Below are 25,138 nucleotides of genomic sequence, written 5' to 3'. Positions count from 1 at the left end.
TGGTGTATGTTCCTTTTAGGCTCTCTCTTTGCTTAGAGAGGACCCCTTTCAATATTTCCTGTAGGGCTGGTTTGGTGTTTGCGAATTCTTTAAGTTTTTGTTTATCCTGGAAGATTTTATCTCTCCTTCTATTTTCAATGACAGCCTAGCTGGATATTGTAATCTCAGCTGCATACTTTTCTCATTTAGTGCTCTGAATATGTCATGCCAGTCCTTTCTCGCCAGCCAGGTCCACTGCCAATTTAATGCTTCTACCATTGTCGATTACAGACCTTGTCCCGAGCTGCTTTCAGGATTTTCTCTTTGTCTTTGAGACTTGTAATTTTTACTATTAGTTGTTGTGGGGTTGACTTATTTTTATTGATTTTTAAGGAGGATCCTCAGTGCCTCCTGGATTTTGATGCCTGTTTCCTTCTCCTAATTAGGGAGGTTCTCTGCTATTATTTGCTCCAATATAGGCCCCCCTCTCTCTTTCTTCTTCTGGGATCCCACCTATTCTAAGATTGTTTCACCTTATGGTATCACTTTTCTCTCAAATTCTCCCCTCATGAGCCAGTAGTTGTTTATCTCTCTTTTTCTCAGCATCTTTATTCTCCATCATTTGATCTTCTTTATCACTAATTCTCTTTTCTGCCTCATTTATCCCAGCAGTTAGAGCCTCCATTTTTTATTGAACTTCATTAATAGCCTTTTTGATTTCAACTTGGTTAGGTTTTAGTTTTTTCATTTCTCCAGAAAGGAATTTTCTAGTATCTTCATTGCTTTTATCAAGCCCAGCTAGTATCTTTATAATTGTCATTCTGAACTCTAGTTCCAATATCTTACTAACGTCTATATTGATTAGGTCCCTGGCAGTTGATACTGCCTCTTATTCTTTTTTTTTTTTGTCTTTGCCAATAATTTATTTAACAAAAATTCACTGAGGGAATTATAATTTATAATAATAATATGTCACAAGCCAGTAGCATCCAGGATAATGTCTCTTCAGGAGCCAATAAAGAACATACTCAAAACCAGTGATAGATTAATTACACTACTGTTCCACTCAAAGGGAAGATGAAAGAAAGAAAGTCCAAATCTAACTGAGGTGTACCTTTCCACAAGTTTGTTCTCAAAAGAGTCGGCTGAGCCAACCAAGAGCCTATGTCCAGTGGCCAGCCCAGACTGAAAGCATTTTGTTGCTAGATCACAATGCTAGCAGAGCCGAGGCGCTGGTGTCGGCAGGGAAGAGGATTCCAATCGTGGGGCCCCTGCATGTTGCTCTACTCCCAACAAGGAGTAGCCTCACCACAGTAGGAGCTCATGTCCCAAGGTCTTCAAAGAGCTCTTTAGATCACCAAAGAGTAGCCTCACCCAGAGGGAACATTCTTGGTAAGTCTTTGCAAATTCTTAGTATTAAGGGTTTCCTCTCTATAAGCACTCAGCGCAGCAGCTTTGGGGACATGCTTTTGACATGGCCACCCAACGTAAACCAAGTCACCATTAGATCAAGACAACGTCACTTAAACCATAAAGAAGTAGACGTGAAATCTACAGTTCTTATGATTGAAAGTTACTGGTGCTCTATTATGTGAAAATGAACATGAGCATAAATTAGGAGCACCCTCTTGCCCCTTCCCCAAACTTGGGTGTTTTTTTTTATAAACATATATTTTTATCCCTAGGGGTACACGTCTGTGAATCGCCAGGTTTACACACTTCACAGCACTCACCATAGCACATACCCTCCCCAATATCCATAACCCCACCCCATCCCCCAACCCCCCTCCCCCCATCAACCCTCAGTTTGTTTTGTGAGATTAAGAGTCACTTATGGTTTTTCTCCCTCCCAATCCCATCTTGTTTCATTTACTCTTCTCCTACCCTCTTAACCCCCCATGTTGCATCTCCTCTCCCTCATATCAGGGAGATCATATGATAGTTGTCTTTCTCCGATTGACTTATTTCGCTAAGCATGATACCCTCTAGTTCCATCCATGTCATCGCAAATGGCAAGATTTCATTTCTTTTGATGGCTGCATAGTATTCCATTGTGTATATATACCACATTTTCTTTATCCATTCGTCTGTTGATGGACATCTAGGTTCTTTCCATAGTTTGGCTATTGTAGACATTGCTGCTATAAACATTCGGGGGCACGTGCCCCTTTGGATCACGACGTTTGTATCCTTAGGGTAAATACCCAGCAGTGCAATTGCTGGGTCATAGGGTAGTTCTATTTTCAACATTTTGAGGAACCTCCATGCTGTTTTCCAGAGTGGTTGCACCAGCTTGCATTCCCACCAACAGTGTAGGAGGGTTCCCCTTTCTCCGCATCCTCGCCAGCATCTGTCATTTCCTGACTTGTTAATTTTAGCCATTCTGACTGGTGTGAGGTGATATCTCATTGTGGTTTTGATTTGTATTTCCCTGATGCCGAGTGATATGGAGCACTTTTTCATGTGTCTGTTGGCCATCTGGATGTCTTCTTTGCAGAAATGTCTGTTCATGTCCTCTGCCCATTTCTTGATTGGATTATTTGTTCTATGGGTGTTGAGTTTGCTAAGTTCTTTATAGATTTTGGACACTAGCCCTTTATCTGATATGTCATTTGCAAATATCTTCTCCCATTCTGTCAGTTGTCTTTTGGTTTTGTTCACTGTTTCCTTTGCTGTGCAAAAGCTTTTGATCTTGATAAAATCCCAATAGTTCATTTTTACCCTTGCTTCCCTTGCCTTTGGTGATGTTCCTAGGAAGATGTTGCTGCGGCTGAGGTCGAAGAGGTTGCTGCCTGTGTTCTCCTCAAGGATTTTGATGGATTCCTTTCTCACATTGAGATCCTTCATCCATTTGGAGTCTATTTTCGTGTGTGGTGTAAGGAAATGATCCAATTTCATTTTTCTGCATGTGGCTGTCCAATTTTCCCAACACCATTTATTGAAGAGGCTGTCTTTTTTCCATTGGACATTCTTTCCTGCTTTGTCGAAGATGAGTTGACCATAGAGTTGAGGGTCTATTTCTGGGCTCTCTATTCTGTTCCATTGATCTATGTGTCTGTTTTTGTGCCAGTACCATGCTGTCTTGATGATGACAGCTTTGTAATAGAGCTTGAAGTCTGGAATTGTGATGCCACCAACTTTGGCTTTTTTTTTCAATATTCCTTTGGCTATTCAAGGTCTTTTCTGGTTCCATATAAATTTTAGGATTATTTGTTCCATTTCTTTGAAAAAAATGGATGGTACTTTGATAGGAATTGCATTAAATGTGTAGATTGCTTTAGGTAGCATAGACATTTTCACAATATTTATTCTTCCAATCCAGGAGCATGGAACATTTTTCCATTTCTTTGTGTCTTCCTCAATTTCTTTCATGAGTACTTTATAGTTTTCTGTGTATACATTCTTAGTCTCTTTGGTTAGGTTTATTCCTAGGTATCTTATAGTTTTGGGTGCAATTGTAAATGGGATGGACTCCTTAATTTCTCTTTCTTCTGTCTTGTTGTTGGTGTAGAGAAATGCAACTGATTTCTGTGCATTGATTTTATATCCTGACACTTTACTGAATTCCTGTACAAGTTCTAGCAGTTTTGGAGTGGAGTCTTTTGGGTTTTCCACATATAGTATCATATCATCTGCAAAGAGTGATAGTTTGACTTCTTCTTTGCCGATTTGGATGCCTTTAATTTCCTTTTGTTGTCTGATTGCTGACGCTAGGACTTCTAGTACTATGTTGAATAGCAGTGGTGATAATGGACATCCTTGCCGTGTTCCTGACCTTAGCTGAAAAGCTTTCAGTTTTTCTCCATTGAGAATGATATTTGCGGTGGGTTTTTCATAGATGGCTTTGATAATATTGAGGTATGTGCCGTCTATCCCTACACTTTGAAGAGTTTTGATCAGGAAGGGATGCTGTACTTTGTCAAATGCTTTTTCAGCATCTATGGAGAGTATCATATGGTTCTTGTTCTTTCTTTTATTAATGTGTTGTATCACATTGATTGATTTGCGGATGTTGAACCAACCTTGCAGCCCTGGAATAAATCCCACTTGGTCGTGGTGAATAATCCTTTTAATGTACTGTTGAATCCTATTGGCTAGTATTTTGGCGAGAATTTTTGCATCTGTGTTCATCAAGGATATTGGTCTGTAGTTCTCTTTTTTGATGGGATCCTTGTCTGGTTTTGGGATCAAGGTGATGCTGGCCTCATAAAATGAGTTTGGAAGTTTTCCTTCCATTTCTATTTTTTGGAACAGTTTCAGGAGAATAGGAATTAGTTCTTCTTTAAATGTTTGGTACAATTCCCCCGGGAAGCCATCTGGCCCTGGGCTTTTGTTTGTTTGGAGATTTTGGATGACTGTTTCAATCTCCTTACTGCTTATGGGTCTGTTCAGGCTTTCTATTTCTTCCTGGTTCAGTTGTGGTAGTTTATATGTCTCTAGGAATGCATCCATTTCTTCCAGATTGTCAAATTTGTTGGCGTAGAGTTGCTCATAGTATGTTCTTATAATGGTCTGTATTTCTTTGGTGTTCGTTGTGATCTCTCCTCTTTCATTCATGATTTTATTTATTTGGGTCCTTTCTCTTCTCTTTTTGATAAGTCTGGCCAGGGGTTTATCAATCTTATTAATTCTTTCAAAGAACCAGCTCCTAGTTTCGTTGATTTGTTCTATTGTTTTTTTGGTTTCTATTTCATTGATTTCTGCTCTGATCTTTATGATTTCTCTTCTCCTGCTGGGTTTAGGGTTTCTTTCTTGTTCTTTCTCCAGCTCCTTTAGGTGTAGGGTTAGGTTGTGTACCTGAGACCTTTCTTGTTTCTTGAGAAAGGCTTGTACCTCTATATATTTTCTTCTCAGGACTGCCTTTGTTGTGTCCCACAGATTCTGAACCGTTGTGTTTTCATTATCATTTGTTTCCATAAATTTTTTCAATTCTTCTTTAATTTCCTGGTTGACCCATTCATTCTTTAGAAGGATGCTGTTTAGTCTCCATGTATTTGGGTTCTTTCCAAATTTCCTCTTGTGATTGAGTTCTAGCTTCAGAGCATTGTGGTCTGAAAATATGCAGGGAATGATCCCAATCTTTTGATACCGGTTGAGACTTGATTTAGGACCAAGAATGTGATCTATTCTGGAGAATGTTCCATGTGCACTAGAGAAGAATGTGTATTCTGTTGCTTTGGGATGAAATGTTCTGAATATATCTGTGATGTCCATCTGGTCCAGTGTGTCATTTAAGGCCTTTATTTCCTTGTTGATCTTTTGCTTGGATGATCTGTCCATTTCAGTGAGGGGAGTGTTAAAATCCCCTACTATTATTGTATTATTGTCGATGTGTTTCTTTGATTTTGTTATTAATTGGTTTATATAGTTGGCTACTCCCACGTTAGGGGCATAGATATTTAAAATTGTTAGATCTTCTTGTTGGACAGTTCCTTTGAGTATGATATAGTGTCCTTCCTCATCTCTTATTTTAGTCTTTGGCTTAAAATCTAATTGATCTGATATAAGGATTGCCACTCCTGCTTTCTTCTGATGTCCATTAGCATGGTAAATTCTTTTCCACCCCCTCACTTTAACCTGGAGGTGTCTTCAGGTTTAAGATGAGTTTCTTGTAGGCAACATATAGATGGGTTTTGTTTTTTTTATCCATTCTGATACCCTGTGTCTTTTGATTGGGGCATTTAGCCCATTAACATTCAGGGTAAGTATTGAGAGATATGAATTTAGTGCCATCGTATTGCCTGTAAGGTGACTGTTATTGTATATTGTCTCTGTTTCTTTCTGATCTACTACTTTTAGGGTCTCTCTTTGCTTAGAGGACCCCTTTCAATATTTCCTGTAGAGCTGGTTTGGTATTCTTTTTTTTTTTTTTTTTGAGGTGAGTTTTTCTGTTTTGTCATTGTGTCCAGAGAACAGATGAGTGAGAGAACAAAATGCTTAAAGGGTTACAACGACCCCAGAAAAATATACACTAAACAAATCAGAAGAGACCCAACACCAGGGGGAAGAAGAGAATATGATCAGGCCGGTATATAGAACAGAGCCACACACTAGATTTTGGGTGTATTTTGGTCTGTTAGAAGAAACTGCCTCCCAAAATTTAAAAAAAAAAAAAAAGAAAAACTTAAATATATACAAAAATAAGGTAAATACAATGAAAGGATGGAATATGACTGTAAAGATGAAAGTTTTAAAAAATATTTAAAAGGAATTGATAAGAAGTTAGTTGAAAAAAAGAAAGAAAAAAATTAAAAAAAAAAAAGGAAAGAATGTGGTCAGGCAGGAGACTAGAACAAAGCCATATGCTAGATTTAGGGTATATTTTGGTCTATCAGAAGAAACTGTATCCCAAAATTTAAAGAAGAAAAAGTTATATATATACAAAAATAAGGTTAAATACAATGAAGAGATAGAATATGACTGTAAAAATGAAAATTTAAAAAGATTTTTAAAAAGGAATTGATAAGATATCCCAGTGAGGGTTCCACCCCCTGCTGAGCCACTGGAGCAACGTACCTCAGTGGAGCAGACTTCTAGAAGTTCTGATTTTGTGCTTCGCCACTCTATCACCTGCTGGTAGCCAGCTGACAGTGGCTCCCACCCCTCACCATCTAACTTCCCAAATATCACCTCAGATTCACTTCTCCACATGTCCTGTCCCACCTTCCAGAAAGTTATCACTTTTCTGTTCACAGATCGCTGGTATTCCTTTCTTCAATCTCCTGTTGAGTTTGTAGGTGTTCAGAATGGTTTGATAACTATCTAGATGAACTCCTGGGACCAGATGAAATTTAGGTCTCCAACTCCTCTGCCATCTTGCTCCTCCCACCTATATAGGTGTTCTCTTGTGTTACCTTTTTTTCTTTTTAAGATTTTATTTTTATTTATTTATTTGAGAGAGAGAGAGAATGAGAGAGAGAGAGAGCATGAGAGGGGATAGGTCAGAGGAAGAAGCAGGCTCCCCGCTGAGCAGGGAGCCTGATGAAGGACTTGATCCCAGGACTCCAGGATCATGACTTGAGTCGAAGGCAGTCATTTAACCAACCGAGCCACCCAGGTGCCCCTCTTCTGTTATGTTCTAGGAGTTTTATAGTTTTGGATTTTATATTTGTGCCTGAAATCTATAGAGTGAATTTTTTGTCTGTGTCTAGATTCATTTTTTTGCATGTAGAGGTCCAGTTGTTTCAATATCATTTGTTGAAAGGAGTATTTTTGCTCTACTATATTGCTTTTCTTCCTACTAAAGGTCAGTTAGTTGACTGTGTTTATGTGGATCTATCTCTGGGCTCCCTATTCTGTTTCACTGATCTGTTTGTCTTTTCTTTCACCAATACCACACTGTCTTGATTACTGTGCCTTTATCTTGATGTCTCAAAGTTGAGTAGTCTCAGTCCTCTAATTTTTTTCTTCTCCTTCAATATTGACTTGGCTATTGAGTCTTTTGCTTAGGACACTCTTTAAAACTACAGTAATAGTAACAATAATAATGTGATTTTTGTTCAAGTAACTCAGAGACAGAATCTTAAATATATAGGAATCTATTATGCAATAAATGTGGACATCAAAAACCAACAGGGAAAGACAGATGCTTTAATAAATGATGTTAGGAAAACTGTCTTATTTTATGAAGGAAAACAAGCCAGATTCCTTCCTAACTCTACCTACAAAGTTGAACTCTAGATGAATTAAAGTCATATATATAAAAGATAAAAGGATAAAGTTATTAGAAGGAAAAAAACAGGTTTTCTTTGTAATCTAGTATTGGAAAGAAGTTCTTAAATAAAACTTTAAATGTATACACCATTAGGGAAAAGAACTGATGAGTTTGATTACATCAGACTTAAGGACTTCTATTCAGCAAAATATACCATGGAAAATAATTAATAAACAGCCAACAAAACAGAAGAATATATTTGCAACTTCTAAATCTGACAAAAGACAACTATGTAGAATAGCCCAAAAAATGACTTCAAATCAATGAGCAGAGGACAGACACTACAAAAAACAGAATAGGCAAAGCATATGAACAGGTAAGGTACAGAAGAACACTCACAAAAAGGCAACAAGCACATAATAAAATATACCAAAACACTGGTAATCAGAGAATACAAATTAAAACAAAAGTGCTTATCACTTCTTAGAATACTACATCAGAAACTAATGATATACTGTACGGTGGCTAACATAACAAAATAATAATAAATATAATAATAATAAAATATATATAAAATAAATATATATAACAAAACATTATTAAAACAATAAAATTGCTTATCACTTTATGCCTATTAAAACTGTTAAAATTGGAAAGGTGGATGAACTCAAGTGTAAGGTGAGGATGTGGGGACATAGGAATCCCTATCTACTGCCATTGAAATTATAGATCAATGAGAGAAACCAGCCCTGACTGGTCAAACTACACATATATATACCCTCTTGCCCAGAAACTCTGGTCCTAAATATACATTCCAGGCAACTGCCCATATAGGCCCAAAAGGAGAAATGTTGAGGATGTGCATTATAGCTCTGCTTAGGAAAAGAAGGAAGTGGGGCTACCTGGAGTTCATCATTGGGAGAGTCAGTGTAATAGAGAATATGAACAAAGCCAAGAATTAGATTTTTGAAAAGAGCAAGAATATTGACAAGACACCAGCAATATTGATCAAGAGAAAAATTGCATAAACATACATTTTTAGGAATAAAAAGAAGATACAACTATATGCAGCAGAATTTTTTTTAAAGAATAAAGATATTATGAACAATTCTATGCCAATAAATTTTAAAATTTAAATGATATGGACAAATTCCTACAAAATTTCTAGAAATAAAAAACTTGTATAATCTTAAGTCCCTTTAAAAAAAAAAAAAACTTGAATCAACAGCTAAAAATCTTTCCATATAGAAACATAAAGGGTTTTGCCAGAAAATTCTATCAAACATTCAAGGAACAAACAAATTTAATCTTACAGAAATCTACCCAAGAGAAGAGTAAAAGAAAGAATACTCACCAGCTCAATCTATGAGGCAGGGAGCAAGGGTTCAGTTCCAAAATCTGGCAAAGACAGTTTGAGGGAAAAAAAACAACAGAATCAATCTCATTTATGAACATAGATCTAAAACTCCTACACAAATATTCTCAAATCAAATTTAGCAATATGTGGAAAAAGATACTCTCATGAACAAACTGGATATATTCCAGGACTGAAAGTTTAGTTTAATATTAGAGAATCAATTTAACATACTTCACCACAGTAAAAGATTAAATAAAAAAAAGTACAGTCATTTCAATAATTGAAAGTAAATGTATTTGATAAAATTCCAAGTATTTTCAGAAGGAGAGTTTCTTAGCCTTTTAAAAGAGATTTTTTTGAAAAGCCTAAAGGACTCATAAATCTTTGTGATCTCAGATTAGGCAAAGTGTTCTTAAAAATGATATCAAAAATGCACATGACCAAAAAAAAAAAAAAAAAAGATAAAGTGAACTTCCTTAGAATTAAAAACTTTTGTGTTTCAAAGGTCACCATCAAGAAAATGAAAATACAACTCATATAGGAGAAAATATTTGCAAATCACATACCTGATAAAGGACTTGCATCTAGAATACATAAAGAACTCTAACAACTCAAAAATGAAGATACATAACCTAATTTAAAAACGGGCAAGAGACCTGATAAGCATTTCTCCAAAGAAGATAGATGGTTAATAAGCATTTGTAAAAAATACTCAATGTCATTAGTCATCAGAGAAATGCAAAACCCCAATGAGATAACACTTAATGCCCTCAAGGATAGCAATGATCAAAAATACAGACAATGACAAGTGTCGGCAAGAATGTGAAGAAACTGTAACTTTGATACCCTGGTGGTGGGAATATAAAATGATGCAGTCATTTTGAAAAAGAGTCCTGTCAGTTCCTCAAAAGATGAAAAAAAGAGTTAACATATGACCCAGGAATTTCATTTCTAGACATATACACGAGAGAACAGAAAACATTTGTCCACACAAAAACTTGTACACAAATGCTCACTGTAGCATTATTCAAAATAGCCCAAAAGTGGACATTACCCAAATGTCCATCAACCAACTGAAACTGAGCTCCATAGGGTTAATGGACATGAAACTAGCAGAAAGCTTTTGGGTTTTGTTTTCTGTTTTGTTTTCATTGTTTTGTTTTGTTTTGTTTTGAGAGAGAGAGAGAAGGCACACAAGTGGGGACAGAGAGGAAAGAGAGAATCCCAAACAGGTTCTGTGCTCAGAGTAGAGCCCCACAAAGGGCTTGATCTCAGGACAACAAGATCATGACCTGAGCTGAAACCAAGAGGTGGGCACTTATCTGACTGAGCCTCCCAGGCACCCTGAAACTAGCAGAAAGTTTAAAGCTTGGTTTTCAGAAAACAATTTCTCCCTCATTAGCTGTTGTGTCTTTTCAGAACTCACTAACAAATCCACTAGCTGTCTCTGCAGAAGTCTGGACTCAAGGTCAACTGATAAGGTTCCAGTCTATGAACAGGGAAGACCCTAAATGCCTTACCCAAGATAAAAAGCCCAAGACCCCATCCAGTCTATACAGGCTCTCAGAGCATGCGTATAGCCTCTTCTCCTTGTCCTAAGATCACCTCCCGATATCCAGTTCAACTGTCTCATTCTGATGTTATGTCTTCACCCCAAAGTGAACATGGGGTGTATGTTACATATATATTTGCTCAATGCACATGCACCGTCTTTCCTCAAATAAGTTTCCCTCCCCTTTTTATCAATATGATGTAATCTCAACTCCTATAAAAACTTGTTATCTTCCCCTTCCGGGAGGAGGATTTGAGACTTGTCCTCCCATCTCCTCATCTGGCTGCCTCATGAACAAGCTCTTTGCTTGCTGCATGCCTGATGTCTCGGTGACTAGCTTTGCTGTGCATTAGGCAGAAGAAATGCAGTTCAGTTACACAATGAATGGATATGCCGTACTTACACGATGGAATATTATTTGACAGTAAAAACAAATTATGTACTGACACATGCCACAGCATGGATGAAATTTAAAAACATTCTGCTAAGTGGAAGAAGCCAGCCCATGAAAGGCCACATATTCCATTTATATGAAACATTCAGAATAGGCAAATCTATAGAGACAAAAAGATCAGTGCTTGCCTAGGACTGGCTGAGTCAGGGATGGAGATGGGGAGAAGGAGTGGTAGGATGGAGAGTGAGTGGCTGCTAATAGATACAGAGTTTCCTTCTGGAGAATTAAAAATGTTCTAAAATTAAATTGTGGTGATGGTTGCATCATTTTTTGAATATACTAAAAACCATCAAAGCATACACTTAAAATGGATGAATTGTATGGTAGGTGAATTATGTCTCAATAAAGCTGTTTTTTAAAAAGAAGACAAGGTGACTATCATCTCTCCAACACAGCACTGGAGGCCCTAGGTGGTGTAGTAAACCAAGAATGAAGGAAAGGAGAAAAGGAAGTAAAAGAGGAAGAGAAGGAGGGAGGAATGAAAGGAAGGTGTGGAATATGATTGGAAAAAGAAAAACAACATTGATGATACTAACATATGATTCACCTAAAACTAAGCTATTAGAACTAATCATAAAGATAAAGCTGCCAAATACAAAATCAGTATTCAGTAGTCAATTGCATTTCTATATAGCACGAATAACATTCAGAAAATATAATTTTTAAAAAAGATATTCATTATGGTATCCCCCAAACACATGAAGTACAAGAAATAAGATATGCAAAATCTTCGTAAAAATTTAGAAAACTTGGGGCACCTGGGTGGGTCAGTCAGTTGAGCATCCCACTCTCTCAGCTCAGGTCTTGGTTTCAGAGTTATAAGTTCAAGTCCTGTGTCGGGGCTCTGCACTAGGCATGGCGTCTCCTTAAAAAAGAAAGAGAGAGAGAACTGTATTGAAAGACATTAGTGAAGAGCTAAATAAATGGAGAAATACACCATGATCATGGGTTGAAAAACTCAGTATGGCAAAGATATCAATGTTTCCCAATTTTGCTTAGAGATGTGATATAATTCCACTGAAAATACTGGTTCATTTATGAATGATGACAAGGGGATTCTAAAATGCATAGAAAAAACCAAAGGCCCAGGAATAGGGGAGGCATTCCAGAAGAACAGGAATGGGGGGCAGGGAGAGGAGTTGAGTTAATTGTATTTAAGATTGCATCAAAGGGTGGGTCCAAGTTAAGTAGGGCCTAAAATGTTTGCAAATGGAATACCCTTCTAAAGAAAATAACCCAAAATTATAAATATTAAATCAGGGATCCAAGCAAAATGAGAGGTACTGAAATGAGGAGGTATTCATGCTTAAGCTTCTGGACCTTCAAGGTAGATCCACATCCATCTGCATAGTAATGGTGCTGGGAGAATCAGATATACTAATGGAACAGATTTGGGAGCCCAGAAATAGACCCACCCACCTATACAGACACCTGATTTAAGATGGAAGTAGAATTATAGGGCATTTGGTAAAGAACGGGTTTTTGATGCTAGAACAATTGATCTTATGTTGAAACCTTCCTCAAGTCATACTCCAAAATCAGTGACAGGTGAACTAAAATCTCAAATGTGGGAGGCAAATCCATGAAATATATGACAAGATACTGAAAAATATCTTGTGACTTCAGCATGCGAAAGATTCCTTGAGACATAAAATGTACAAAACATAGAGGAAAGGATTTTAAAATTAGTTTTAATATAAAATATTAAATTAAGAACTAGTTTGCATTCAAAGACTGTATAAAGAAGATAGAGACAAATATAAACTGGAGAATACAGTTTAAAATACATTTAATTGACAAAGGATTAATATACAGAGTATATATTTCATCACTCTGAAATGCTCATTTCTCTCATATTTTAGCGACTTTTAAATCAGATGCATCTTACAATCAACAGGGTGCCCCAATTTGTTAGTATTTTTATTTCTTAGTGATAGTAGTACCTTAGGAGCACCTCTTACAATCAGTGATCTCTTAGATTTGATTAAAAACATGATAAAGAACTACAGATCAACACACAAAGCAAGACAAAAAAAAAGCAATTAAAAATTGGGCAGAATACTTGAACAGGCACTTCATAGGAAGGAAAATCTGAATAACCTATAAATATGGGGAGAAAAATGTTCAACCTCATTAGTAAGTGGGGAAATGCAAATGAAAACTATAATGAATTAATATGTCATACTTACCAATGTGGCAAAAATGAAAAGTTTGACGACACCAAAAGTTTGCTAGAGAGAATGTAGAACATTCAACACGCATACATTCTGCCACTGGGAGTGTGTAATTGGACAATTTCTTTGGAGAACATTTTGGCTTTATCTAGTTCAAAATACACATAAACCTATGACTCAGAAATTCTAACCCTAGATTCATTCTCAAGAGAAGATCTTGCACATGTACACAGAGGATGTGTGCAAAGCATATTCAAACACTGCTGTTCGTGAAAGCAAAACCTAGATACAACCAACCAGGATGGATAAAAAATGTTGTCTCCTCTCACATGGGATACCACGTATCATTGAAAATGAACAAAGTATGGCTACACTCCCTCATAAGAAATCTCCTAAACACAATATGGAGCAAAGAGAAATCAAGCTACAGAGTACATATAGTATGACTCCATTTATAATCAGAAACATGCAAAATTAAATAACATATTATTCAGGCTGCAAACACACATTTTGAAGCCATAAAAAAGCAAGATGATCATGAACACAAGATTCAGAATAGTGGTTGCATGTAAGGGTAGAAGGATAGAGAAGGATTGAGAAAGTAACATTTCCAGGTTTTAGGGTTAATTAAAATATTCTTTTTAAAACAGGGCTGAGGGTATACTTGTATTGTTTTCCTTTTTATTCCATTCATATTTTATAGGTGGTCTTTTAGCATTCACTCAATATTTGATTTCTAACATTAAAAAAGTCAGTCTTCATATCTAACCAGTTTTTTTGCTAAGATGCATACAACCCTGTGAAAATCAGTCATAAGTCCATTTTACTCTCCAGAATGTCTGGCAATGACCGAGTCACCAAGAAAAAGTCAGGCCAGTGCACTCTTCCAAAGATGGGAGAAAGGTCTGTGTGTCTCCTGGAAAAAAACTTGTTAAAAATAGTACATATAGAAATACTATGGTGCTAAATGGAATAAGCACTTAGAAAATTCACTTAACTGGAAAGGCTTGAAGACTCACGATCCCAGATGAAGTATTAAGCCATATTTAAAAATAAAATAATTATGAATAGAAGTTCTTTATATTTTCTTTCCATACCCAATGGAAAATACTTCCATTTCAGCAAACACTGCTCCAATAATAATAATAATAACAAAATTACCTGGATTTCTTGATATCTCACTGATCCAGATTTCTTAAGCCTACTCTTATAGTCCTTCACACAGCCCAAAGTCAACTTTTGACAATTATTTTTAGAAAGGAAACTTCCAGAAGTTTAAACTCATAGAAGACATATTTTAAAAAATTAAATAATGGGGGAAAGTTTTAATGGTATAATTGAGCACCTGCCATGCACTAAGTTCCACACAGAAAGCCAGGGATGAAATGGAAGACAAAACAGGGCTGCACACTTGGATGCTTACAGTCTAGTGGGGGAGACAGTCATTAATCAAAGAATCGCTGAGGTCAAAGTTCAATTACAATGGAGGTAAGTGTTCATGATGGCAGAGTGTCAAACAGAAAGAAACAGCCTGGTGAGTAATGATGGAGGTAAGCTAAGAAGCAAGAGTAGGTGAAATCTAAGCATGTGTGTTACAGGGGTTGGGGAGGGAGAGGTGATGGGGAAAACATTCTAGTCAGAGGGACCAGATAGTGTGACGCTGAAGTCACTACAGCTGAAACTGCATATGGTTTACAGTCAATAATCACACCAGGAAGACATGGAGGTCATAATAATAAATGCGCAAACAGTAGTTTGCTAGGTGAGCAAACACTGCATTAAATTATTGAATAAATGGCAGCTGTTTCATATCTAGACTTCAGTAATCATAACTAATCTTTTTATGTGATTGATAACACTTTGTTCAGGTTATGTTTGGGAACGTGAATATTTACAAGATGAACTCAAGAGTAAAATGTAAAGATGATGAGAAAGTAAATTGGTAGATTCAAAAAATTATATTATCACATTTAACATCTGAAAGTCATTTCCCTTAAGCCCATAAAGCCTAACTTTGTTTGTAGAACAGTCTGTGGAAATATAGTCACTCATTCATTCATCAAATATGGAATGAATGCCAAGTACATGCCCAACAATGGGACAGGTATGAAGAATATACAGATGAAAAGATACGGTGCCTTCTCAAGGAGCTTGCTGTTTCATGGTGAACTAGTCACTAAAGGGAGAGTCACGTGGGAAATTGAGGCGGAGCATGGAGGGGAGTAACTCAGGCATTGTTAGGGATCGACATATTCTTAAAGATTTGGAATAGCAAAGGATGTAAGAGCGATCGATGCACAGAACAAAGAAAGCCCACTGGAAACATGAAGAAAAACCAACAGCTATTGAAGAAAGAAAATATAATCATGATACTCTACTGGACTCTGAAATGTAAAATAGTCAAATACAATAACATAATCATTCCACTGCTATAACTAAAAGAAAATCTATTTAAAGAATGGAGGGAGGAGTGAGGAGTAGATTATGAGAGGTATATGATTATACTAGAAAGAGAGCAAATAATACCTAATGTTAATAAACCAATCAATAACAATAACTATGTGAAGAAACAGCTAAAATAGTTCAAAGCCCTTGCCTCTGTGAGGTGGGCTGAGAGTTGGTTATAAGTGAGACAGCTTCTATTCCTCTCACAATAAGCCACTTTGTAATCCTGGGACTTTTTTTTTTCATGTCCATATATTACTTTGATCATTTTTAAGCAAATACTGTTTTTAAAAGAGACTATTACAAAGGAAACACTGCATAACCTTTAAGGCACAGTAAATAAATCAGTAAACAAATAATAAAAGGTGTTCGTGAGGTTATGAGGGAGATACGATGGGGACTAGAGGGAAGGAAATACGGGTCCATAAAATGCTGCTACAAAGCTATTCTAGCACCTAGTCTAGTGTGTCCCTAACTAGAGAAACATGATGGGATTATTTCCATTTACACTGAGAGCCATGTTTTCCTGTTTCTTTCCTATCTGGTGGGATTTTCATAGGCCCAAGGCTCTTGGAATGACTGCTCTGTTACAATGCCATAATTGTGTGCCAACTGTGTACTCCGAGTGTACTCACACTCTCGAATATGAAACACAAGAACAGGCGTGGCAGAGAGGCTGACAAGTGAAACCTCCTACTTACCTAATCTTTCTGCTCGTCTCCTCATAAGAAATCACTTTAGAGTGCAGTCCCATCTCCCACATTTTGTGGAATGATAAATTCACCATAAAAAGAAAAACACAGGCTTTTTTGGGAAAGTCACTGCACATGTTCAGTTGTTCTAGAAGGTTCTCTTGGGAGACATTTATTCTAAGGACATTTTCTTCTTCATAGAAAGGAAGGCAAAAGTAGGCTAATTCTCAAAGTGCTGATGGCCACCTCAGCCCCCTCCAGAGAGCAATGCAGTCACTCACCTGTCTTGGGGAAATGTGTATATTTAGAGTGAATCTTCTCTCCTGAATTCTCTATATGAAGTAACCATTTACCTTTGGGTGAATCTGAAGTATCTATCACCCCACTTGCCTTCTCTCGTCTGTTCTGCTTCCTCTGGGTCCAAGAGCATTAATAGAAAGCTATCGATCATGTTGAGCGAAATGCTGAATAGGTTACTGAGAGTCAAGGGGACCATACTATCAAAGGGCACAAAAAAGCAGCTAAGCTTCCAACTCAATCAAGGATTTATCTTCAGAGAAAGATGCCATATATATAGGCAAGGGCTTCTTTCCGTTCCTTTCCAGGGAAAGTAAGGTGGTGACTGGTTCAACACTGCCCAGTGCCAAAACTTCCCCATGAGGGGACTAATAAGAGTTTGGAAAAACTTTACCTCTTGCTCCATGGCTTTTAAATGACTAGCCAATCAATGTTTTAATTTGACCCCACTATCTTCCACTTCAAGAGTTGCCTTTATCTTATGAAGACATGACAAGGAAGACAGAGAGGGTACAGGTGAGGCTCAGCAGGAGTGAAGGGGTAGTGGCCACAAGCAATCCATATGGGAACAAAACTCCCTTCAAGAATGGCAGAGTTTTAGGACCCCTGGATGGCTCAGTTAATCATCTGCCTTCAGCTCATGTCATGATCCCAGGGTCCTGGGATCGAGTCCTACATCAGGCTCCTTGCTCACAGGAGCCTGCTTCTCCCTCTGCCTCAGCTCCCTCTGCTTGTGCTCTCCCTCTCTGACAAATAAATAAATAAAATCTTTAAAAAAAGAAGAAGAAGAACGGCAGAGTTTTGCCAGGTCTGGGGAGGGCAATGAAGGAAAACTGACCCTATGTTTTCTTTGCAATGAATTGTCTGTTCCTCTGCAGTCAAAACAATCTACCACTACTGTCAAGGTAAGCTGTTAGCGACAGCATAGGATTTAGAGAAAGAGGGCATTAAAGTACATGTATAAGAAAGCAATGATGGGGATAAGGTAGTTAAAAAGCACAAACTTACAGCTATAAAAGAACTAAGTCCCGCGGATGGAAGGTACAACACAGTGACACTGTTAACACCGTACTCCATTTCCAGCCCTGGCCCCAGACGTAGCAGCCATGGAGATGTTGACGCCCAAGAAGAATCATATCGCCAGTTATGAAGTCCTTTTCAAGGAGGGAGTGACGGTGGCCAAGAAGGATGTCCATATGCTCAAACACCCTGAACTGGCAGACAAGAATATGCCTCATCTTCACGTCAGACCATGAGGCTACATAAAGCAACAGCTTTCCTGGAGGCATGTCCAGTGATAGCTTACCAACCAGTGTATCCAAGATCTCCGTGACTTCCTCCACCTGGCTCCTGAGACATGCCTGCCACTCTGCGCCCCAGGCGTCCTGAGACCGGCGGACCATGGCCCAAAGGTCTGGAAGGCTCCGCAAGCCTCACCAGAGGGAAAGCTGACAGAGACACCTGCAGACAAAGCACTGTGCCCCCTGCTGCTAACAAGAGAGCTGAGGCTCGGACCGGGTCAGCAACTGAATTCCAGTTTACAGGTAGATTTGGTCGTGGACGTGGCCAGCTACCTCAGTAAAGCTGGAGGAGACTGTTGTGTGTTGAATAAATCTGTAGCAATAAATAAATAACACTGTATTATATATCTGCAAGTTGCTAGGAGAATAGATCTTGAAGTTTCCCTACAAGAAAAAAAAAATTGTACCAGTGTGTTGTGGTGATGGATGTGAATTAAACTTACCATGGTGGTCATTTCCCAGTATCCACAAATATAGAATCATTATGTTGTACCTCTGAAACTAATATAATAAGTCAGTTAAATCTAAATTTAAGAAAGAAAGAGAGAGAGAGAGAAAGAGAACAGGAGAGTAGACGGAGGGGGAGGGGAGAAGGAAGGGAAGGGAAGGGAAGGGAAGGAAGGGAAGGGGGACTGAGGGAGAAAATGCTACTACGTAAAGCACATAGATGTGCCTGAGGTGGCTTTAGCACAGAGCCCTGAGAGCTGGAGACCCTCCTGGCAGAAGGGGACTCTTCCCAGGCTGCCTTCTTCCATCTTCACCCTGATTCAGGAATTAAGGTATGGCCATCAGGAGTGGTATTCCTGTTTCAACTAATAATTTAAGAAGATACTGAGGTTCCCTCACTTTCTCAAAAGCTGACCTAAATTTCATTTTGTTCAACAGCTGTTCATTGGACACCATCTCACAGGGGCTTCCCCTTACCTAGAATCCTTTCTGCTCTTCTGCTGCTACGGACTCAGCTAAGGCTCAGTTTCCCTCGAGAAAGCCGGACCTGCGCCCCACAGGTTTGAGATAAGCGCCGCTATGAGGTGTCCCACAGCATCCCAAACTTCCCCAACTAACAGTATGGCAACATTTGCTCTTCTCTGCAGGGAAACCATTCCTTCCAGAAGGGCAGTGATCAACCCTCTCCATCAAGGCCCGACTCATCGCAGGCATGTGATACGTGTTGGTGGAACCATGTGTATGCACTACTGACCAGTACTATCCCTGGCAGTATGGAAACAGAAAGATGAATTCTCTCTCTGAGCTCAGGGTCAAGCATCTGGGATGAGAAAGAGTAAAAAATACACACCGATTGCTATACACAGGGCACTGCTGGAAGTGCGCTGTGTGTGTTAACTCATCTATGTATTAACTCATCTAATCCTCGTGACCTTATAGGTAGGAACTACCATCAGCTGCATTATACAGATAAGGGAACTGAGGCACAGAGTGACTTGCCTAAGCTCCCACAGCTAGTAAGTCGCTGATACATGGTGTAAGCCCAGGCAGAAGGCTCCTGAGCCCAAGTCCTTCCCCACTTAGCTGCATTGCCTCTCAGGGCCCAGAGGAAGACAACATGCAGCGTGAGTCACACCCACCCTGTGGGTAAAGTGAGGTACACGGTGCTCCGGAAGACGGGAAGGAAAAAGGTTTCTGATGTCAGACCTTAGCAACGCCCTCCGTCCCCTTCTTCCTCTCTGCCCCCAACTTAATAGATTCTGCAAACAACTGATTTTGGAACCAAGTTCAAAGTTTCAGAACCTATCAACACCTGATCAAACTCACTGCCCCAAATTTAAATGGGAAGCTGAGGTTCTAATTCTAATATATTTCAGCATATGGCCATAAATTGCTTTGTGAGTGGAGCTGGTCAAAAATCCTTTACCTCTCAGATGAGAGAAAATAAGCTTGCTAAATATTATATATGGCACAACCTGACATAAAATATTTTTTAAAAGAGGGCCTCTTGTTCTGACCCCTGTATTTATGGGCTTAAAGATTGAAAAGGTTTAAGATGAGGTTGTTGTTTTTTTTTTTAAACGTTCAGCTTTCCTTTCTTTCATTGCCATGAAAATAAAGTGGCAATTCATGGCCATAATGGGTAATTCCACACTGTGCCTTCTAGAGAATAAGGAAGAAGGAGCCCTCGGTGTTTGGTATTCATATGTTCCTGCAGGGCCAGAGCCCGTGACCTTGTGACCTGCTGCCGTTGATGGGAAATGCCCAAAGGTTCTCATTCTTGTTCAGTGGCTCACCCAGCATTTTAAAAGGACAATGAAAACATTCCTGGGGCTTCTGGGCTTCTTAACCCCATCCCACTAACGACTCATTCTATCTTTGAAGAGGTCAACATTTATTATTGTAATATCATTTTCATACTTCTTGAGAGCAGAGTGACTAAGGGAACTGAAGAAAGGAGATTCTCTGGGGGTGGAAAAGACTCGAGAGGGCCAATTCCATTGTGGATACTCACAGTTTGGGGTATGAAACAGGGGTCTCTGAGAAAGGTAACTGTAGGTGTCTTTATAAACTAGAAATTCTTATATTGAGATTTTCAGATTTCAGAATTTCAAACGTTTGCTTTTCCTTCCTTGTGCGTTTCAACTGTAGAAAAGACATGAAAGGGTATTTTATTTGTCACGTCCAGAGAAAAGGATGAAGTCCACATAAGTCATGTTCATTTCCTCGGTGGAACAAAGACAGCATTTTGATGCAGAGGAAGTCAGGATGGGAAGGGGTTCAGAGAGATGGAGCACTGGGATCTCACTCTAAAAATGCCCTTCTCTTCTCTTTTTCAGGGCAAGTCTCACTCTCTGAGAATATCACTCCTGCTCTCCTACAACCCATGCCAAGAAAACCTCTCCTTTTCAACTTCCCTTAGGCCGTCAAGCCTAATGCATGACTATTTTCCAAGAATCTCTAACATCCTCCCAATTGTCCACTGAGGTCATCACGTCCTTCGTAGCCATCAAGTCTTCCCTCTAGGAGGGATTCCTTCCTCAATGCCATTATCATCATCACCATCATCATCATGACTCCCATTTGTAGATTGCTAGGGGGCTGGTCGGCATTATTTCCCACCGAAATTTGCTCCTGACAACAGCCTGGTGAGGTAGGCAGTGCCACTCCCACCAAAGCTGAGCCTCAGAGAGCTGGGAACTTAAGATCCCAGCTAACAAGGAGCAGAACCAGGATTCATCCCGGAGACCACTGCGTCCAGCACCGTAAAGGCCTGCAGCCGGCCCTCAACAATACCCAGAGGGGAGGCTGGCTGTTTAGAACCCAGAGAGGGCTGAAGTGGAAGAGGAACCCAAGGAAACTGACCCTGCACTTCTAACAAGCCCCTGGCCACTACAGACACAGCTCCTCCAAGGACACCTGGAGCCCAATGCATGACTCCTCTGCACAGACCCCCAAAGAATGAAGAAACTTTAAGAGGGGCATGTGGGGGGACTGATGACCCAGTCCCAGAAGTTCCTAGAAACACCAGACGTCAGCTTCTGAAATGGAATGAATACCTACACCAGCAGATAAGTAAGTTCAAAATTCTGTACAACGAGTTTTCCATGACTGAGAGTCACCTAGCTGCATCCCAGTTTATGTTCAGTCAATATCAAAACAGGGCTAGAAATAGCCCCCAAACGCATTTGGTAAAGGAAATATACACGGATCCTTAACTTGCATTGTGACACATGAAGCTTTAATTATTTACCAGCTCTTAATGCCTGATCCATAATTAATACCAGAACACAGTTCTCTCCCTAGCTGCTCCTTGATTGCTGCCATAGCTATGGATTAGCATATCAAGATCAAATTCATCTTTTCTTAGGAAACCCATGAATATGTATCCAGCTCGTTGAAGGAGAAGTTTAGAATGCAATTTGCCAAAGCATTAAGGAACTAATAGGAAAGGAAATTGATAATGGTCACCTTCTTAATTTGAATTAATTTCATTAAATTTAAATTAAAAATTAATAAGACTGGAAAGTTTAAATGGGTCGGGTCCACACTGACAAAACAGCAAAATCGTCAGTAAGTTTTAAAATGTCTCTTGTGAAATGATTAGAAGTAATTCCAGCTTTGTCCATAAGAGCATAATTTGTTAAAACATAAAGACTGCCCCTGAGATATTACTTTTAGAAACCCAGAGTCCTGATAGCTCTGGTGGAAACTTCTCTTCCCAGGGTGGGGTTCAGCAGCCCTGGCCCTTCCCCGCCACCACCCAGGACAGCGCCCTGCCTTCCAGCCAGAATCCCAGCATATGGACTAACTGCTTCCAGCATCGGAACCCTCTGGGGAGTAAAGCAGATGTTTGCAAGTGCGCCCATGGCATTCTTACGATGACCACCTCTCCTAGAAAGCAGGAGGCTTTTCTCAATAAGAAAGAGAGGATGGAGAAAAACAAGGAACACCGATGGAGGCCTCTAGTTTGAAGTGTGAAGGCAAACTCACACTTTGCAGACCTGGGAGTGTCATGCCTACATTTTTCATGGCTCCCCTTCAAAGACAGATTGTAGAATTCTGCATCTTCTAAGATTTCATCTCAGCAGCATACGAAGTCAACATTTGCAGACAGAGCGCAAACACAGAGCCCAAGCCCGTGCGCGCATGTGTACACACACACACACACAGCTGGCTTCCACCATCCACCTGCCCACATCCACTCTATCAGGTGTCCCCGCTTCCTCCTCTCTCCAGCGCTTTCATCCACGTGGGTGCTCTGTCTGTATCACCCTCCCTCCGGTCGTCAGTCCCTTCCTCTTCTTTTCCTCACAGTTCTCCTCTCTCAGGACATGATCCAAATATCTCCTGCCCTTGGGGACATCCACGACCCAGCCCCTTTCCCCCATAACTCAAACACCCGAGTTGGTTGCTCTGGGCCCTCCCCAGTGTCCCTTTTCTTTGCCATGGCCACCTCCACGAAGTGCTGAGCTCCTCAAGCACGAGTGAGTGCAGCTCCTGGCATCTAGAAATTCATGAATAGAAGTTAAGTCAAACAAATGAAAGAATGGGGGAATGAAGAACAAAATCCTTAGATGAATTCGTTTGGTCCTTCTCTTGCACCAAATGAGCTCCGTGCTGGTCAAATGTCCTACTAGACTGTGAGGTGAGCCCCGGGAGCACAGAGACAGCAGGGCCTTGTATGTCCCACACCAAGCACACGCCCTACACATCAGAAAGGTTCAGCAAATATTTTCAAATGGATGGGGACGTAACAGCCAGCCTCCAGACTGGTCAGAACAACACATCACTGGAAAAAGCCCTGCAGGGGTTCCTGCTCCCCACAACCCCACCACAGGCATGTCATGTCCCGCTTGCAACTTCTCAGGCCTCCATCGGGACCATGGCTCCCACATTGTCCCTCCACAGCTCAGGCCTCGGAGCCTCCATCTTCTCATGCTTCTCACGAAACAATGTCCCAGCATGGAAGGCAGCCTGGGACCACACGGCGAATCAGCCCTCCTTTGGTTTCCCTCCCTATTACTTCATTTTAAATAAAGCTCTTTTAAATAAACTGGTACCCAGACAATCGGTTCTCAGCAAATCCTGAAGGTGGCATTAGAAATCACCAGACGTAGCAGGCATCCAAAGGGAGAGCCACGTTCTAGTTCGGTTTGTTTGTTTTTTAGCTGATGTCAGTGCACGGTGTTTATCAAGCTGCTGCTGCCACTGGCCACCAGGCATCCCAACAAAGGGATTTGCTGTGCAGTGAGCAGATGACTCCCAGAGAAGGGTGGCTCACTCAGATCTTGGCTCTGACAGATCCCTGACAACAGGCGCACCGGGACTGAGCCTTCTGTCCCCACCACTTGCAGTCTGGATTCAATCTTAAGAGCAGATTTCCCCTTCTTAGCGAGTACCGTTCAGCTTGCCTATGTCACTGCCAGCCGGCCTTGGAAAGTTGCTCGGCCACCCTTGCCCCCTGGGTTCCCAGCTGCCCATCAGCTAGGAGGCTCTTCTCAAGGCAGCTCTGTGTGTCTTGGAAATGGGACGGAAGGATCACCAGAACACTCCACTACCTCACCCAGAGCTGCTGGGTCTGTGACAGCCCGGAACGCAGCACTTGGCCTGCCAAAGCCAACGAGCGTCAATGAAGGCCTCCATGTGTGCCACTATCTAGGACACTGGAATCAGGGCATCTCTCTGTGGGGCTTCTGGGGGCCCCTCCCTACTGGCGCTAGGCTAAAGGATCATGACTCTGACCAGAGACTTGAGAGCCAATTCAAAGGTCTCCTGCTCTGTGAATCCTTGCATGACCAGCTCCCCATTACCAACCTTACGAACAGAGTTGGTTACTCTCTGTTCTGTGCCCTCCTGGTATTCAATTCAGCTTCTCACTATAATCACACTATTTTGTTTAGGGGGCCTCTGAGGGAGCTGAAGATTGAGCTCTGAAAGCCTGACCCCGAGGAACATGTACATACTCCCCACCATCAGGAAGCAGAGCAGGCAGGACCTTCCGTGCTGTGTGAACTACCCACTGCCTATGGCCTGCCCTTCCCATGCCATAGCCATTTTATCTTACCTTGGTCTATACACAAATTCTAGTGGCGAGAATAAAGGAGGTATGGGGGCAGGGACGAATTCTCTTGTCCTTGAGATTACTCTTTAGTGAGGATCCAGACCCAGAAATCCACTGGGCTAACCTTACATGTGAGACACACACTATAACTTCCTCAGCCCCGTTCCCTACTGCAGAAAGGAGAAGGAGGTTCAGCTCATCTCCTCAATGTGTCAATCAACAAACATTTCTGGAAGCTTATTATGGAGACCACTGTGCAGGCACAGGAGGGAAATGGAGAAAAAAACACAAGGCATGGTCTGTATGCACATTAAATTTTGGGACAGATTGTAAATACAGGAGACCAGGGGAGGGAGTAAACTCAAAGATGGAAAAACCTTCATGAAGCAGATGGGATTTAATGAGTCTTGAAGAATGAATAAAATTTAGGTAAATGGGTGCCGATGGGAGAGTGAAGGGTGTTCCAAGTAGGTTGAACAGCATGCACAGAGGTGGGAATGAGTCCAATGTGTGTAAGGAACAGATTCACAGGCTTTGCCTTTATTCTCCCTCCCTTGGTGCAAATTTTCCAGAGCAAGGAGGAGAATATAGGTCTATCTTGCTCAAGGTTCAGTGAAAAATGATACAAAATAGGGAGTCCCAGACACCTGCAGAGTCCTCCTGGTGGACCGAGAAGGGAAAGGAAGCCGCTGTTCTTCAGCAGCTCTGGATGAATGAGCCCA

General features: G+C 40.3%; 1 pseudogene; it reads left to right on the top strand.

Annotated features, from left to right (window-relative positions):
- The first annotated feature begins 17,716 nt into the window (after positions 1-17,716).
- LOC125096028 (40S ribosomal protein S10-like) lies at positions 17,717-18,186 on the top strand (annotated as a pseudogene).
- The last annotated feature ends 6,952 nt before the right edge of the window (positions 18,187-25,138 follow it).

Source organism: Lutra lutra, chromosome 3 (genome assembly GCF_902655055.1).
Source record: "Lutra lutra chromosome 3, mLutLut1.2, whole genome shotgun sequence".
Taxonomy (NCBI): domain Eukaryota; kingdom Metazoa; phylum Chordata; class Mammalia; order Carnivora; family Mustelidae; genus Lutra; species Lutra lutra.
Note: the sequence above shows the minus strand (reverse complement) of the source record. Positions and strands in the feature narration are given on the sequence as shown.